This window comes from Cydia pomonella, chromosome 9, assembly GCF_033807575.1.
Source record: "Cydia pomonella isolate Wapato2018A chromosome 9, ilCydPomo1, whole genome shotgun sequence".
NCBI classification, from domain to species: Eukaryota; Metazoa; Arthropoda; class Insecta; order Lepidoptera; family Tortricidae; genus Cydia; species Cydia pomonella.
Genome location: NC_084711.1, coordinates 13526967 through 13546373, shown reverse-complemented (window position 1 = coordinate 13546373; position 19407 = coordinate 13526967). Strand labels below are relative to the sequence as shown.

At 35.5% G+C, this 19407-nt stretch overlaps 1 protein-coding gene across 1 annotated transcript in view; it reads left to right on the top strand.

The window, feature by feature from the left end:
* Nucleotides 1-2559, top strand: part of LOC133520999 (uncharacterized) — a 51665-nt gene extending 49106 nt beyond the window's left edge. The window contains exon 3 of the mRNA XM_061855721.1: nt 1413-2559. The gene's annotated coding sequence lies outside the window, so the exon portion shown is untranslated. The remainder of the gene's footprint in view (nt 1-1412) is intronic.
* The last annotated feature ends 16848 nt before the right edge of the window (nt 2560-19407 follow it).

Here is a 19407-nt window from a genome sequence, read left to right as displayed (position 1 = left end):
AATAGATTTGACAGAAGCATATCTGCTTATACCTATAAATATAAATGACAGAAAGTACTTGAGATTTCAATTTAATAATCTGACATATGAATTTACATCCATGCCATATGGTTTATCTGTAGCCCCTAGAGTATTCACAAAGATAATGAAAGAAGTGATGTCTAATTTGAGATCGCGAGGTCTCAAATCTGTCATTTATTTGGACGACATTCTGTGCATAGGAGACTCTTTTCAAGAATGTCTTAATAATGTTAAGGAAACCTTAAAGCTATTGCAATGTCTAGGATTTGTTATCAATTACGACAAGAGTTCCTTACATCCAGAACAGACTTGTAAATTTTTAGGGTTTAACTTTTATACCCAAAATTTGACCATTGCCTTACCCGAAGATAAACGAAACAAAATTGCACAATTGGCTCGTAAATTTCTAAGGCTCCCTAAATGTACCATTCGGGAGTTCTCACAACTCATCGGAGTTTTAGTGTCAGCCTGTCCCGCTGTAAAATATGGTTGGGTTTATACAAAAAACTTAGAAAGGCAAAAATATCTCGAGTTATTAAAAAATAACGATACTTTTGAAGCTAAAATGAAACCTTCTAGTACCATAATGGACGATCTTAACTGGTGGTTAAATAATATTAGTTCATCAAATAATTACATGAGAAATCCTAATTTTCAACTCGAAATTTACAGTGACGCATCCAACTCAGGTTGGGGTGCGGTTTGTGGGAAAAATAAGATTAATGGCACGTGGAAATCTTCAGAACGAGATTCTCATATTAATTATTTAGAATTACTGGCTGTCTACCTCGGATTAAAGAGCTTTGCAAAAAATATTACTAATTGTGCAATTTTGTTGCGGGTTGATAACACGACCGCTATAAGTTATATAAATCGCATGGGGGCATACAGTTTCCACACCTAAACGATTTGTCTCGTACAATTTGGCAATGGTGCGAGAAGCGAAATATATTGATCTTTGCATCATATATAAATACAAAAGAAAATATTGCGGATCCAGAGTCTAGAAAAATAGTTAACCCTGACACCGAATGGGAACTTTCGGACAGAGCGTTTGAATCTATAGTACACCGGTTTGGTAAACCAACAATAGACTTATTTGCTTCTCGTTCCAATGCAAAATGCCAAAATTTTGTGTCATGGAAATGCGACCCAGATGCGATAGCGGTCGACGCATTTACAATTAACTGGAGTAAAAAATATTTTTACGCCTTTCCCCCTTTTTCGTTAATTTTAAAATGCCTTAGAAAGATCGTAGACGATCAAGCAAATGGAATATTAGTGTTTCCTTTTTGGCCATCGCAACCGTGGTTCCCCCTATTGCAGAGCCTTCTTAGTTCGGAGATAATGTTTCTCAACCCGAATAAAAACTTGCTTCATTCCCATTACAGGGACTGCCATCCCCTACACAAGGGGCTTACCCTGGGGGTCGCGAAGCTCTGCAACAGTCCTTCAGTCGAAGAGGCTCCCCACCAGAGGCTATAACACTGATGTTGGCATCACTCTCCGACAAAACAATACAACAATACGAAGTTACATATAAGCTCTGGTGGCAATTTTGCACCGTTAATTCTATTGAAATTTTCAATCCCCCAAAATCGACAATATTGTCTTTTTTAACAGAACAATTTAACAAAAATTGTGCATACGGCACACTGAATAGTCACCGTTCAGCCTTATCCTTGTTATTGGGAGACAGTGTCGGTTCGGACGATTGCGTGAAACGCCTTCTTAAAGGTGCGTACAAACAAAGACCGAACGGTCCCAAGTATAACCATACATGGGACCCTCAGGTTGTTTTAAACCGTGTCTCTCACTGGTATCCAAATACAAGTATAAGCCTGGAACTATTGTCGAAAAAATTAGTTACATTACTGGCCATATGCACAGCGCATAGGGTTCAAACATTATCGCTTATAAAAATCGAAAATATTGTTATTACCACAAACGGTGTCAAAGTTGGAATCACGGACATAATTAAAACATCAGCTGTCGGGCGAGAGCAACCGGTCCTCTTCCTCCCATATTTTAAAGATAATGTTTCTATATGCCCTGCTACAACTCTCAGAGATTATATTTTTGTAACAAAAAATAAGAGAGTTGATAGCATAGGACATTTGTTATTGACATACAAGACTCCACATAGACCTGCAACTTCTCAAACCATCAGCAGATGGATTAAAAATGTTTTGTCGGAAAGTGGCATCGACATGACAGTGTTTAGCGCGCACAGCGTGCGCCACGCCGCCACGTCGGCCGCGAGCCGCGCCGGGGTCAGCGTCGACACTATCCGCCGCACAGCAGGCTGGACCTCGGCGTCTACGTCGCGCCGCGCGGTTCTATAATAGGCCACTATCGGATGAAGGACTCTTTGCGAGATCTGTTTGCTTGCCGAATACAAGTGACAATCCTTAGATAATAAGATTATCGATCATAAGTAGATGATTTTTTGATTATATGAACAATTGTTAATATTAGATGACTGACCAATAAGGTCACGTCAAAGAAGAAAAGAAATATATTGATTTCGTGTCTATATACCTATAGCTTCATTCCACCTTAAGCAAAACTTTAAGACTCTAAACATCTACCTGGTAAATGTTATATCTGAAGAATGAAACGAACGAAATATAATAGATGATCAAACGAACTTCACGAGCGAAGTTCGATCACTATTATATGAGTCGTTTCATTCGAAGATATAATAACCCTCCCTCCCTAATACGACCCCAAATTTAAAAAGTTTTGCGTTTTCTCTAAAGATAATGAGCAACTATAACGGTGGAACGAACGGAAAGGGTAGAGGAACGAATGACTGAACTAAAAATCAGTTCAATAGTCAATTGACTGTCTCTTAATATCGTGCAAAAGTCGCCTGTAGGTTCAAAGGACTACCTGGTAAATGTTATATCTTCGAATGAAACGACTCATATAATAGTGATCGAACTTCGCTCGAGAAGTTCGTTTGATCATCTATTATATATAAAAAAAGAAAGATTTAAATGAATGGACAGCGAGTCTGACATTGCGAAAAGAAACCTAAACAAACCGAAAGATAAATTAATTGGGTAGGGGCGCCAGGCATCCGTGCCAGGGTCGCCAGACGTCGCGGGCGCCGTCTGCCGATAAGGGGTCCCCTTGTCTAGGACCCCTCTGACACCAAGCGGAAACCTCCAGTAATAACATGTAACAATGTCATCACCATCAAAAGGCCATACAAAATTATGTCAATGATTAAAATAAAAATCGATTAAATAATAAATCATTCTTTGCCTGCATGCATGTGCAACAACATTCGAATAATGTAGTTCTTACCTATTTAATAGACAATATATATATGAATTTATAGAACAGGAATTGAAAAATCTGATTAGCTAATAGGTAGGCGTATTTTAACTATCTGATATGAGTCTTATCGCATTTTGCTTGCACGGAGTTTAACTATGTAACTAATGGGTGCGAAAGGGTCTTCAAATCTAAATACGGCTAATAAAAGTAGATCACGAAGTCCTCATCAAATGGCGTGTGAACGGAAAGAGTGCGATAAAACCGTGAGAATGTTTACCGTCGTGTGCCACAAATATCGCAATTACAATGCGTCTGCGGCTGCAGTCGGGGCAGCACCATTGTTGTGAACAATGTGAACCTACGTTTGTTGTGCCGAGCTTTGTAAACTTTCAAGTAGGACAACCAAACAGCGTACTAAAATGTTGCAGCCTGATCAAGTTCTAACACTATTATGTATTGGGGCAGGTTTTGGTTTTTCCCTTTCCATCTTTAGGCGCTTTCTGAAATTATTTTTATATGTGATTATTTTTATATATGGTTATTTTTATATGTGGTTATTTTTAAGAAATTCCATGTAAGTGCCTTATGGTTTTGCTTATGATACCTACTATACGCAATAGGAAAAATTCAATACATTATGCTGTTTGTTTATTTAGGTACTCTTTAGGTTCCCAACAGTGAAATAGCCCTGTTTTTTTACTATTTGTGTATAAATATTTCGACAAGTTTTAGTCAATTATTATTATTTAGAAGGTAGGTAGTTCATACTCATTCTTTTATTGGGTATTATGAACTATAAGTAGTAAGGCTAATGAAGGTTTGTCCCTATTCATGTTTCAAAATATGTGTAAGAATATTGAGCGTTATTGAAAAGCTTTTACTTACCTACCTAATTCTTTATTTTAGCCACAACAGCATGTTAGAATACTGTATCGGCGTAAAAACTGGTTTTACATAAATTCGTTTCGGTACATTCACTACACATTCAAGCAATTCCAAACTGATTGACGTCAAAAATGTTTTATATCTGTGTAGACTAAGTATATTGCGATATGTATTAGAAATATTTAGCTTCATACAGCTTTGTGGAAAAGTTTTGGTGAAAACGTTTTTTTCATTCCTAAAATACCCAATGACAAAACTAGTTTTCACCGAGACCTTACGGAAAACTAGTTTCAAATCGTGAAAACGCGTTTTCAGTGAGGCAATATGGAAAACTAGTTTTAATTAGGGAAAACGCGTTATCACTAGTAACGGGGTTTTACGTTACCGTAAACAATTTATTAGGTGTTATATTTATAAGAAGCCATTCAATCTTTAATAGATCTGTCTACCATTCTCAAGAGACATAAAATCGTTCTTTTCTGGTGAATAGTTAAGAGTTGGAAGGTATTCATAATTCTACTTATTTTAAACTTCGAGACTTCGTATTTGACGTCAGTCCTTTAATAATACGTAATTCAAGACAAGTTAGTCGTAAAACTTTATCACTGACACTGAGTGCCTTTTTTTCCAATGTTATTGAGCAGCGACCTCCAGGTTAACTCCGGCCCTAATACTTTGCATTTGCACACATAATGACAGAAGCATAGGGAAACCAAATGGAAAGGTGCCTGAATATTTTTGTAAAAACAATTTTTTAGGGTTTAGTACCTCAAAAGCAAAAAAAGGAACCCTTATAGGAGCACTTTGTTGTCCGTCTGTCCGTCCGTCCCTCTGGCTATTAAGCAAGACCCTTTATCTCGGGAACGCGGAGAGGTATCGAGTTAAAATTAACCATACACTCGGGTCTACAGTCCCTTGAAGCTGTAAAAAATCAAATTTCTAAGTTAACGTAAAATAAAGATATGGCCGTTTATGCCGCAAAAAAAACCTATATTTATTTCCGTAATTCCGTGAAGGAGATTAATTTGTGAGGCTACCCATATTATTTATAATGTGTGCCAAATAATAAAGCCTGTACAAATAAATTAACTTCATGTAAATATCGCCTCGTTGCCTATTTTTTTGTTATGTATGTGTTGCCTATTATTACAAGAAAATTTCTCGTTTTCTTGTATTTAAATAATGCGGCAACGTAAATAATGCACCCTATGTACCTACATAGGGTGCATTATTTACGTTGTCTTACATTATAAAATATAAGAAAAATCTATCAAAAAAAAGTATGTACAATTAACCCGAACGACCTCTGGTTGAAAATGGTTAGTAACCAGTGGTTACCCTGTATTCACTCGAAGGTGACGTGACTCTAGACGTGCGCAAATCTTTACTTGTTTGTAAACTTAATTGTTTGATAAAACATTACAGTCACTAGGTAATGTCAGATTTCGTATATCCCAGCTGGTCAAAGGCTAATTGATAACGCGCGAGTAATTAATGAACCATTAAAATCATGAAGGTACATCGTCTAATCATTAATTTGACACGTGCGAGCGTATTCAATTTATGTTTATTGCGTACGATTATTATACGGCATAACTTGTACTTCGGTATTTTAAGTTATACCGTATTCAATCGAGTTATACTTGCTTTTTATGACACTGATTCTAAGACCGAGTCTCACTGTAACAACATAACACTATTCTTTTTCAAGCTTACTTATCTAAAAAAAAGATTCGCGATTGTCAGCTTTTGCGAATAACTAACAAGCCGATATCGTCCGGCGAACAGAACCCCTTAGTGTAAATTTATTCGATAGCGTAACGTGACGTACGCGTTTGCGTTAAGTCTCATTTTGTATGGGATTTAGAAACAGCGCGCCAAGCGGGACGTATTGGAAACTCAAAATCCTGTACAAAATTGGACTTAACGCAAACGCGTACGTCACGTCACGCTATTGGTAATCAGTGGGCCCCTTTATAAAAGTATCATTATCATCCGCTTAGAGCTTTTAACGTAATAGTGATTATGAACACCTATACCACTTGTTTTTTTGTAACGATGTGGTGCTACCACTACCAGATGATACTAGACCCTTTTTATTCCGATTTTATCGAATTAAATACCCCCCTACTCAGTCCTCCTTCTTTAGATTTCCGTGGTAAATTAACTCGTAGAACATCTACGATTTGCTACGCATTTTATGACCATTTCATGGCCTGCTTGAAATCACGTTTCAAGCGATGTTATTTGCCAATCTAGCGTATACATAAGATAGTAAATATAACGCGTGTTTTAGTAGGTACTTGTGTCACTCAAGACAAGCGTGGTTTAATGGAAAGAGCCACCAGCCTCTGCAACTCCGTGATAACCCGATTAACCAGAGGCTAGTAAACATAGTAAACTGGCAACCCATACAACACCGCGTGCCTCATCAATGTCGTAGGTGGCACTATTTACCTAATATTTTTGCATTGCAGCTTCAGGCGTATGAAAACTGTCAACTTATGTCATCTACTATTAATTGAATTTAAACTGTCGTGAGACATACCTACTAACATTAACCTAATTTAAGCTTTAAACCCACGTGTTTTTAATCACTCGCGCGACATGTTTCGGAGCGCCTCGGTCTCCTTTCTCAAGCAGTAACAGTGCGACAGTGCATCTGTTATTTATTACTTCTAAACATAAAGTTGGATTGGCCTGAGTGGCCTGACCGTGGTAGTAGGCACAAAAGTTAACACTCTTGATTAATTTACTACTCTCTGACCCAACATGCAGTCGATCACGTGGCTTCAGCTGGTCGGGATGTGCTAAGTTACAGTACCGCTGCACTTACCTACTCTGATACTTTATGTCACGCCAATAAAAATGACATAAAATTTATATCTCGTACTTACATAAATTATTACATGACGGTATACGATATAGGAGGTATACATTATGTCAGTAAGAGCGATAGTACGAGTAAACGTTCGCTAATTTTAAACTAGTGGCTCTGTGAGCTGCAGACTTAATGCCATTAAGCTTAGTACTAAAATGTAAAAGTGAAAATCTTATTTTTCACATCAGCAGCTGGAACAAGGGTAATTTGCAGCTTAAAAACAGTGAGCAAAATCGCATTTTGCTCACTGAGTGAGACAAAATAACATTCAAGTGACCTTTATATTCGAATGTCATTTCAACGTGCGGGGCCTAATACAAGTTCGAAATATTTGGATCCTATTGTCTTTGCCCCTTTCACATATATCATAAGCAAAAAGAAAGACACAAAAATAAGTGCATACATAATTCAACGGTATATTGACGGCTTATATGAGACCCCCGAAATAAGTCAGACCGCATCGTTCTAAAACACTCTACGAGTCCTCAATCGTTATAATTAATGACTGAAATAAAAGTTTAAAATTTAATAAAAACACCATATTTTACGAATTTTATTATATAATCAAAACAATGGACTTAAAAAAATACGTAATTGTTATGCAAAGTAAATAATTCTACTTTTAACGATCTTATAGTTGACAAATAGTTGTATCCGCAATTCGGACCGTATCTTACAAAGTTTTTTTTTTACAAAAAAAAGTTGTCGATTGAACTGTCAATTGATGTTCGTTAGTTCATTATTTTATTGAAATTTCTTTAGGTTTGTTATATTGCGGTAATTAAACTTAATTGTTAGAATACCTTAAGGAAACATGAGTGAAATAGTGATGAAGAAAGATTAAATTTTTTGAGGTTGTATTTTTACCTTTCAAATATGTTCACACTGCTGTAGTGAAATTTTTTGTGTTCTACACGAGATCAAAGTTATTTACATCTCGTGCGCTTTTGAGTCCCTTACTGCGCTCAAGATTCTAAATAAGATATTATAGAATCTTTCGCTTGCACGGGACTCAAAATAGCACTCGAAGAAATATCAAACTTTGCTCTCTTGTTGTACAAATAACTATAGTTTGTTGAGTTTGATTCGTTATTACAGTGAACTCACAATGGTCTTAAGCGCCATAGACGCTATTGATGGCGCTTAAGTACTTTATTTTCGCATTTTGAAAAAAATCCAAATACTGGATCGACAATAAAACTATTTAATCATAGAATCTGGCGATTCCGGTTTGTTACAGCCAAATGTCATAATGTCATTTTACCCATTTGACTAAATCCCATATTGTTTTAGTTCCAAAAAGCCTAAATTCCCAAATTGACTTGTTTTCAATACAATCAAATGTCATAATAACATTTACACATTACATCCGATATTCAAAATGTATAGTTGGTAAAATGAACAATAACTTCAAATACCGAATTATTATTAAGACTGAAAGTGAAAATGCATAAGATTCATAATTACCAAAATTCAAACTTGCCCAAACATCATAATGACACTTTCTCATAATACCTAAAATTTTAACCACGCAGTATTTTTAGTGTTACGTATTTATAAATGTAAATAATTATGAAATAAAACTATGGAAACGGATTATATCGCGTATAATTATAATCCGTTTCCATAGTTTTATTTCATGAGAAACTATCGCGGTAACCGAAGACAATATTATGTAAATAATTAGTTCACTTTATCAGAATTGGTTTAGCAATTTATAACTACTATGCTTTTGTAAACGAAAACCTATACCACAAAACTTTACAAGCATACAATTTCAACTATATTATCAAATTTAACTATGGGAAATCAGGGACTGAAAAACCTCAAAAGCCGGTAACCTAAAATAAAGGTATCAATTGAATAGTTATCCGTAACGGTACCCGAATAAAACTGCAATAGACCGGTTACCTAAAATAAAGGTATCCATCGAAAAATACTGAGTTAAAAATAAAGAAAATAATTGCGTAATTGTTGATTTATTAATGTTTGTGAACAACCAACAAAACCAACCCGTATTTTGAAAAGGGAGGATACTATTGTAAGATAAGTAAAAAAAAAATAGAACACGAGTCAGACTCGCACTTTGCCGGTTTTCACCGATAGTGTAATTTAAAAAGAAAAAAATTGACAAAAATGTTTATTGAAATAAATAAACTTACAAGAATTTAAACTTACATCTAAAAGTTACATTCGTTTCCTTTGTAATTGTATTTTTACTTAAATACGTGTCACAAATTAAAATCAACAACAAGTACAACAACATAACAGAACACTTCTTTGCTAAAATATAGCAGGCACCTTAGAACAGTGTCGTTTGCATACTTATTGGTTCTTGTAGTAGGGCTCCTGGGCATTAAAAATCATATTGCCAAGCTGAAGAAGTCATACTGCGTTCTTATAATAATGGAAATGACACTGTTCTATGGTTCCGGCTTTAAAAAAATAAATACCTAATTACGAGTAGCTTTTATGAATGCATCCTTTAATAATTATACCCACTATACTGCTACTGTTTAATATTTAATGAAAACGTTGTCTTACTGCACACATATTTTTCAAGAACTCTACTGCAGTTATAAATCCGTCGTTTAAATCTTTCAGGTGAAAGCGATATTGATTGTCAAAAAGAATATCTTTCCGTTTTCTAGTCATGGTCGAGAATAGCGAATTAATTATTCTTGTGTTTTGATATCTTGCCTCTACTCTCAACCTGTGTACAAACCGAATCAAAGTTGGTTTGTAAGGCATACGGTGGTTAAGGCGGTTATGCCAACCTTCAATCGGGTTATCCGTCCGGTGTTTGTCTTGAGCACAACTCAACATTGATGGACCTAACCTTATCCACTGTCTCTGCATGTAGCCTATAAACAATTCCATTTCATCGGTTCCTGGTGCGATTTCAATTATGTTGAGCCAGCAATTGTTAATCTCTGTTTCTGGTAGTAGAGACAAATTCGCACACATCTCAATAATCTCGCGGCTTTCTGCTGTTGTGTTAGCCTTGAACTTTCTGGCGTTCTTCCTTACAGCACGAGAAAAATGGAAGTAACAGCCTGTTAAACGGACATTCGGAAAAACAGCCTTGCATGCATTTATAATAGCAACTTCGAAATCACATTTAAAATTTCTGATTTCCAAGTTCAATTCATCTCTTAATAGTGTAAATAGTCGATAGTAAGTGTCTTGCGTCTTGTTAGGAAGCAGAGCGAAAATAATTGGCACCACATTACTCGATCTTCCATTTTTAACAAGATCAACATGTATGGAGAATAGTTGTTTAAAAGGTTTAGGTTTCCTTTTGAAGTTACCATCTCCAAAGTATTGATGGTTACCATCGGCATTGTTTATATACAGTCTGCCCGTAGGTGTTGCAAAGATTAATATTTTCTCTTCTGTTCCGTCTTCGATTGCTAAGAAATCTTTTTTAAGCATTTCAGGAATTTTAACATCCCGTAAATTTAAAAAATCAGTTTTGTGCTGCCCTAAGAATTTCTTCCTCGCTCTGTATAAAGCACTCCTTTTTTCTTTGTATGAACACATAACAAAACTCTGATCAGTCTCGACAATTTCCGTCACAGCTTCCTCAAATATTTGTTTTACAGGTGACATTCGTTCACACACAGCTTTTTTGCACGAATCCATCACAACATCCCTAATGTTCTCATTATGGTGAGAATTGCAAATATGTGCACTTTCGCGGAGCACTGCATCTTTATGAGAATTCAATGTGACCGATGCATTGCATTCTGGGCGATTGATGCATCGCCACATACTAGTGTTATTTTTGTTGGTGTAACCGAAATTATATTTGTGCCCATCGTACACAAGAGCTGGGCGACCTTTTTGATTATTTATAAAAATCAAATCTATATTGTTCTCCATTGTGAAATATCTCGATTGTAATAATGTTCAGGCGAAAGGAATTAATTGCAATTGTCATTATCTGTCTTTCTAAAGCACTTCATTTTCAAGTGGCCAGTAACAACATCAGTATGTACTCGTACCTCCAAGCAGTCTTACTTAATGAAATCTCGATTGTAAATGTTTTGGGTATACATTTTCCTTACTAAATATGATATTAAAAAATTAACATACAGTGAGACTGAAAATCTCCTCACTATAATTTCTTAGGCAAAGGCAACTAGCTAAATATTTAATTTAAAGTTTATTTCTTAATTTGGTACTGTTTTTGTAACTGTATATAGCTAATAATTAGTCTTATGTTAACTTTTTGCTGTTACACGACCTAAAAACATTATTTCGACATCGATTTTGGACGAACTCTAGCCCCTAAGGCACAGGTTTTTTACCTAGTTTAGGGGTCAATAGTTTGACTACTGAATACTGACATGTTTGTACAAACTTCTTGTGTACTGTGTTATCATGTAACTCTTCTTTTATGTACAATAAAAAGTTATTTATTTATTATTTATTATATTATTATGTCTTTCCCATCACGGAACAATGGTGTTCCGGACCTTTGGGAGGCGTGCGCGGAGCCGAAGCCAACACGTAGAGGCCCTTTTGACACTTTAATGAAATGTAAGGTTTTTTTATTGTTTTTATAGCTACGTGTTAGATTTGGGATGTATAATCGGTGAGTATCTGGTTATTATGTTCAATTTTGAACAGTTTTGCCCCTTGCAACGTGTGTGTTTCTATTGGCCGACTTATAATTCGTCGATCGAGACTCAAAAGTAATTAAGAACAATTTTTAATATTTTAAAGTGACTCCTCTAATGTGGTAATACCCAGTAGTTACCACCAAGTTTTTACCAGTGGTGACTACTGGGAAGAAACCCCAGGAGTTACCACCAAAATATTGTGATGGTTCAAAATTAAGTGGTAAAAGGTGGAGAAAAAATCCACCGCCACTGGTAAAAACTAGGTGGTAACGTTGCTTATAAATGTCCTTGGGCAATGATACGAGTAACTGTTTTGCATCAGCTGGTCCGTCTGCTTTTTGCTAACTATTACAAAAAAAAAAACTCATTTACATAGCCCTAACGGGAATGTACCTAATTTTAGCCATCCTGCATAAAGATTAAATTTCATTAAAGTGTCAAAAGGGTTTGACACTTTAATGAAATGTAAGGGGTACACCGAGCGGATGCTGTCCTTGCCCGTGTCATGGGACGCACGCAGAGACAGCACCCGCCAGGGTGTAAGAGACTATTGGAAGTTGATGGAATCTAAAATGAACTGGGTTATTGGTGAGAGCGATGGACTAAGTACTAGGCTATGTGATAAAAAACTGGACGCCTGCCTAATAAAATGGTATACAATCTTATTTCCGGCAGACGGTGACTTGCCTCCACAAAATGGGCCCCCACAAAAAAGCGACATCAAAGATCGCTCAAGGGCAACACCGGTGTGAAGGCTCAGGGTGTCGAGAGGTGTACACCGCTTTCTACCCAGTGGCTGTTAACAGCCACTGTGCCAAGTCGCGTCTTATGCAAATTTTCACTTCCACCATGGAGCGTATAGCTCTAACGACTCCACTCTGGACGGCCAACTAAGACAAGCCAGAGGTAGAGAATCCTGTCCAACCCACCTTCCTACGGGTAACAGAACTCCCCAGGAGTACTCGGGTACGTGGGGTCGCTACTCCCCAACAGCTCGCCACAAGCTGCCCTGCGTTGACTGATTGCACTGGAAAACCAGTGGGCGATGGGGATATTATTATTATAATTAATTTAATTACTCATTGCTTAAAAACTGAAAACTTGATCATAATTTTAAATATTTTCCATAGATACTGTGTTTTAGAATTTTTTTGACAATGTGACGTTTTTGCATCTAGTTCATTTGATTTTTAGACATTTTGGGAAATAGTTTAATTAAAAAATCATCAAAACACGATCAAGACAAGTTTTAGACATTTTGGGAAATGGTAGAATTGAAAATTTATCAAAACGCGATAGAGTTTAAATGAGTTATAGTCATATTAAGAATACGGTAATTTAAGAAGTAGGCGTAAGTCATTTCGAGCTTTAGACATTATGAGAATAATCTGTTTTGATATTCTGACATTCTAGAAACACGTTATTATGATATTTGGCTGTAACGAACCGGAATCAATCTGGCCCAAAATTTCACGAGAATCGATTAAGAATTGCGACCTGTAGAGGAGATGATCCGGACATACGAAAGCAAAATACCAGAGTTAAAACGGTGTAAAAATGTATCTGACACATTTCCTTAAGAAATTGTAAGAATAGATACACTACTCGTAATAGTTTATCTACAATGACTATTTTTGTAAATAAAACTATCAACACAGGAAGAAATCAGTATTTTTCCAAGGTTCAATGCAATCTGTGCCTCATTTGCTTGCTACATTATGAGTACATTAACACACCTAATTAAATAAAAAAAGAACTGATATCTGTTTATATATACTTACAATAATGAGTGCAAAGTCAACTTCACTCATGTTACATGATAATCACGGTAAAGGTAGATGAATGAGGCTTTTAATACGTGGGTAAGTAGTTGATTATCACCCGTTTATATTATTTCTTTTAATTCTTATCGTCGTATAAACTTGCTTATACAACCTACACAGTTTTTAAAATAATCTGAGAATGTACCTAGATACAATTAGTAATATTACTTTTTAATTTGGTTATACAATTGTGCTTAACTAATTTAACGCGCAGGTACATTTTTGGACTCCAAGACAGCGCAAGCAACACAAATAAATACCAAATAAGTGGGTCCCAATTAACTATGGTATGTTTTTCATGAAATGCAAATCGGTAGAAACAGTAGTGAGAGTGGGTCTAAGATAATTCTTCACCAATCTTGGCACGACACAGTGTGGGGGGTATCATCATATACGTCATATTTTCATAGATTTTTGACGTTTATGAAATCATTTCCATATGCATTGTTTTAGCAAATGCCATACAGAGTTGATGATCTTTGTGATATACAGAAGTGGGTATCTATTCAATGTTACGATGGAGAGATGCCACATACATGACAAACTGCAGTGTCATTTTAAATTTGAAATTCTTATCTACATGCCTTTTTGTTCTGGTGTGTGTGATTTGTTTCATTCGCGCCTCCATATTCTCTGAGACCTTTGGAATGGTTATTCTTAGACCGTCTTATGTCATTATTATTACAAGTTTATATTTAAACATTTGCAGGCATCATTACGAATGTGAAACATGGATATAACAGCTAAAACAGGGCTATTAGAGTTGAGGTGGCCCATTTAGAAATATAATCACGATTTCGCACTCGCGTGATACTTCGACCATTGCGAGTATTTGTAATATGTATGTGACAAAAATAGAAAGGTTTAAACACGACAGATGGGGATTTGTGACTTGTTTTATTTAGTAATAAATTAAAAATAATTATTGAGAATTAGAACTTTAGTTTTTTACTTACTTCACTTTACTTCACACATGCAACCACATTATAAGTCAAGTCTGATTATGATTATGCACTATTACTTAGGTAAAGCAATAGTGATTTCCCATTTACATTTCGTTTTTGTAACTGTATCGTACAGATTACTTTGAAAAGTACCGGGTATAGCACCGCACTAAGGGGCAGTCCACACGCTAGAAAATAAGGTCACAGTGGCGCCAGTAAAATTGTGTAAGTTAGTAGATAAATACTCGAAGCGCATTCGTAAATAAATAGATTGTTATGGTTTGGGCGTCGGAAGCTGTAGGGGTCAGGGCAGTGCCGGCGCTCACACACACAATCTAGTTCAAACCGCCCCGCGAGATAAAACTACACAACATACTAATTGCAAGCCGTTTTGTATAATCGATGTAGCCCGATTGATGACGTAAGCAAACGCTATTATAACATTCACGTTTATGCAAATTAAGCGATATTATATGTTTATATTTGGTTAATATATACGCATGTTTACAGCGGAATCGGCTGTATCGTTAGTTAAGCACATCGCTCGAAAAAACTACACATGCTCTGTAATACAGACGTCAATGCATGATCAGATTGCAAACTATGTAATACAATAAAATTTTTAAATATCTATACTCTCTTCTGAACTATCACTATTAAACATTTGATGCCTGTAGTTGAACATTTACAACCCATCGCTAAAGTATGGAATAATTTTTTTTTTTAGTCAATATTTCAATGTTTTACTTGAGAATGAAATACATAGGTATTTCAATATTCTTGACGCTCAAACTTCGGACACAGCCTTACGAGTATAAGCGTAATTAATTATATCCAACGGTCGTATATATCAGCGCCTCTACCTCGTTGCGACTTCTGTATTATTTTTTTATCGAACGTGACTAACCGAGGCGCGTTTGTATCATATTTTTACGTTACGAAAATAATTTGTAGTTTAGAGATAAAAGTGGGCTGTTGATATGGCAATGGCCAAGCGGAGGGGGAGGGGCATAAATTTAGTTACAAATTTTATCCTTTACGGGGAGGCAGCTCCCTCCCCCTGCCACCCCCTGGACACACCCTTGTAAATACAATAAGTGTTGTCACTTATTTTTCGTAATAATATCCCACCTTTGCCTTTTGCATTGGGATAAGAGCCCTGGACTTCGTACCCATAAGGTCTGTGTCAATATGGATTTGTATTTATAAGTACTATACTTGTTTTCAAAAAAAAGCCGTCTAAACCTTCGTTTTATGCTTAGGGCAGGTACCTGAGACTTTGACCATCTAAAACCAGTATTACCAAAACAAAAAGTATTTAGGTATTCAATTTAGTAGCCTGTCGGTGTTTTGTCTAAAAGTCTAGAAAAAAATAGGGGGGGTCCCCATACAAAAATTGTTTTTTTTTTTATTGTAGCGTTGGAACCGTTACAAGCAGATATTTGAAACTATCCCAATATATGTATTATTATTTTTAAATAACAGCAATTGTTATAGGTATCCAATAAAGCAAAGAAATAGAGTTGAATACTTGTTCATTATGTTATTTTTTGACTTGGCACTCATTTAGATCTCCATTCTTTTTGCGGCGAAGCCCACATCCAAGCATAATTTTTGTATTGAACTTGGCTCTCCTTTTTTACACTTATGTTTTTGGTGGGATTTTAAAGATACCATGTGGGGTATCAAATGAAAGGGCTTTGTGAGTAGATTACAAATATACATATAACATTATATATCATTTTCACTACTTGGTCTAATAAAATAAAATAAAAAACGTAAAAAAAAAACACAATGCAGAGTTGACTTTGAACTGCTTTAGATTGTAAGCGACTGCATGGATTATTCCAAAATATACCATATTACTGTGAATATCCTTTAAATGTCGTTTAAAAACAATTAACCAGATATATCGAAAATAGAGAAGTTACTCCCACTATTTTTGCGCTTGTCATCACATATATATGTGTTCAGGACATCATACTGAATGCATTGATACCAAATATACCCATGTCCGAGATTGTTTTTCAATACCTAAGAATATTTTAAGATATAAATACAACACGTTAGACCATCTATTTCTTTTTGGTTCCGCCAAACGGGTTTCTTTTTTTGCGGTGCAAATTTTCCTACCGATAAAACGAGCTAGGCAAATGGCCCATAAATCTTAAAACGATTGATCCAATTAATAATAATTTTACTATAACCTGTTATTAATTCTTAGGGAAGAACTTTAATTAAATTAGTCGGCTATTTGGTAAAAAAATAAATATGACACCAAAATTAAATACAATTTAATAAAAAAATATAGGATAACAAGTATATTTTGAAAATTAGAAATTTAAGATCAAAAAATCTCAGAGCAAAAAATGTAAGGATCTAAGATGTTAATCGAGCGAGCGCCTACGGCCAAATAGGCTGAGTTTCGGTCCTCGTGGGCTGAGGAGGGGGTCCTGTTGGGTGGTCGCTTTGTCAGCAGTGTGCAGACTTTGTAGCTAATACTGTTATAAAGCTCTTTAGGGCGAGTACACCATATTCGATTTTTTTTCTCACCACAATCGGTACACTACAAGCCTATAATTTGCGGGTATAAGAACACATTTTTTATACTTATAAACAAGCGTACGCACATACATACATGGAATAATATATATTTATAACGCGGTAAATGGTAGCGAGTAGAAAAATATTTTATCCGAAATGAGAGCCTCCTCCTTGTTATTAAAACCTGCGAACCTGATACTCGGAGTTCTCCTCTTAAGCTATTCTCACACGTAACTACTATTGGTCCATCATATTGCCCTCCTAACGTAAAGAACAATAACTCATATTAAAATAATATTTAATTGTGTACTTTGTTCTCATACAATGTGTCACACAATTAAATCATACATAAAAATCAAAAGTGAGAATATAAGTAAAGTTACAATATCTTTTTGACAGCTTTAAAGCGTCTGGTAAAAGTTACCGCGGAAACGGTCTGGCAATGTTGATTATCAATTATTAATAATATTTTCTAAAACATACATAATAATCAGCCATGAGAATATTAAGAAAAGTTAGTATTATTTTTACCAACCTTTAGCACCTTGTACCGGATAAATGGCCGTCGGGCCAATATAGCAAGTATGCAGACATTAAAAGTACATAATAACAGTACTATATTATCCCATAATTCCCATACATTTTATTCATGAGAAAATAAGTAAGTTCTGGCGGCTCTGGGATCTTGGACTATAAGATTCACATGAAGCTAGATATATGTTCCACAAATGTTCATTCCAAGTTTCATGTAATTGAAGCATGTCTTTTTAAAATTAGGGCGTAACGTATATTGCATGGGAGCGGCTTTTTGGCAGCGGCGGGTTCAAGTAATTCTTAGGCTAGAATTCCTCTTCTAAGTACCTACATTAGGCATTTCACTTGTTGACAGTGTTGATTGTTACTATGTTATTATAATGTTTTTGAAAGAATTGATAAAAATATACAAATATTTTTCAAACAACTAAGATCACAAATAATTAATCAAAGACATTGTTGTCGGCGAACCAAGGAACACAGCTCACGTGCACGCGCGCTTATCAAGATCATCTCATTGACGTCAGACGGCCCACGAAAAACGCTGGCCTGCATTTATAATGCCTGCTAAATATAGACACAATCTAAAAAGAATTAGATATTTAAACCAACTGTTATTTTGGCAATAAAAATTAAAGTAGGTATAGTCACTTTTATCTCTTTTTTTTCGGCTTGGTTTCTATAATTTACAGATTTTCGCCATACGCAGAACATATGGGAATCTAAGTACTTACTTATAACACGCAATAAAGATAATCACACGGTAAAAATTAATATATTATTATTAAGTAAATATCATGAATAGTTCAGCGACTCTACACAGAAACAGAACCACGGTCAAGTATGCCACACAAATTAATTACATTAATCCTTTATTCGGCACACTTAGATATACCTTTATACGTTAATTACATTAATCCTTTATTCGACACGCTTAGATATACCTTATTTATACGGCAATAAAACCACCCTATAACATCATCATTTCGTTTTTTTTTCTTATGCAGAATTCATAGGACTTTAAAGAGGCGATGAGGCTTGAACGTGTTTTATTTTAATTGGATCCGGTATGGATCGTGTCACTTACGAAGACGCGTGCCTTGACTCGTAATGTCATGTTATTAAAGGTTAGATTTGACAAATATGCGCGTCATCATGGATGATAGGAACTATAAATACCAAACACACCACACAGCACATGCATTGTTGGTTCTGCAATAAAGGTTGTGTAATTTTGTTAGATGATTTTTTACAAAATAAAAATTTCATACTTAGTAGCAAATTTCCACATTGTGTTGTTTTCATGATCGCATTAATTTTGCGCCATCCTTCATTAGTAAACTTCGTATACTCTGTCGTCATTTTTCACATTCTCCCTGTTCTCAAAATAATAATTACCTATCCAAATCCATCACCCATAAATACTATAATGCAAGAATCATTGTTTACAGCATTTTTTACCAAATGACGTACTTAGCCGCATTCTCAGTGTTTTTTTTTCGAAGCCGGTGGGCTTAACTTTCCTTGGACGTATGCCCATGTGTCTTAAGATATTTTTATCAATTTTTGCTGATGCATTTGAATGTCCTCCTGAGCTCTGTAAGATTTTGTGACTCAGCATCAGATTTTGTCCGCTATATTGCTTTAAAAATTCTTTAAAATGTATTCTGCTGCTGCTAGAAGATGCTCTTTCAGAAGTCAATACAACAGTTACGATGACTTCATATAGTGACATCCAAAATAGATATATAGCAACATTTATAAATACAACAGCCAATACCTGGGTATATATTAATACATTACAATTATCTTAAAATAAATAATTGTTTCTGAGTGAGTCGTGTGGTCAACGTCAACCC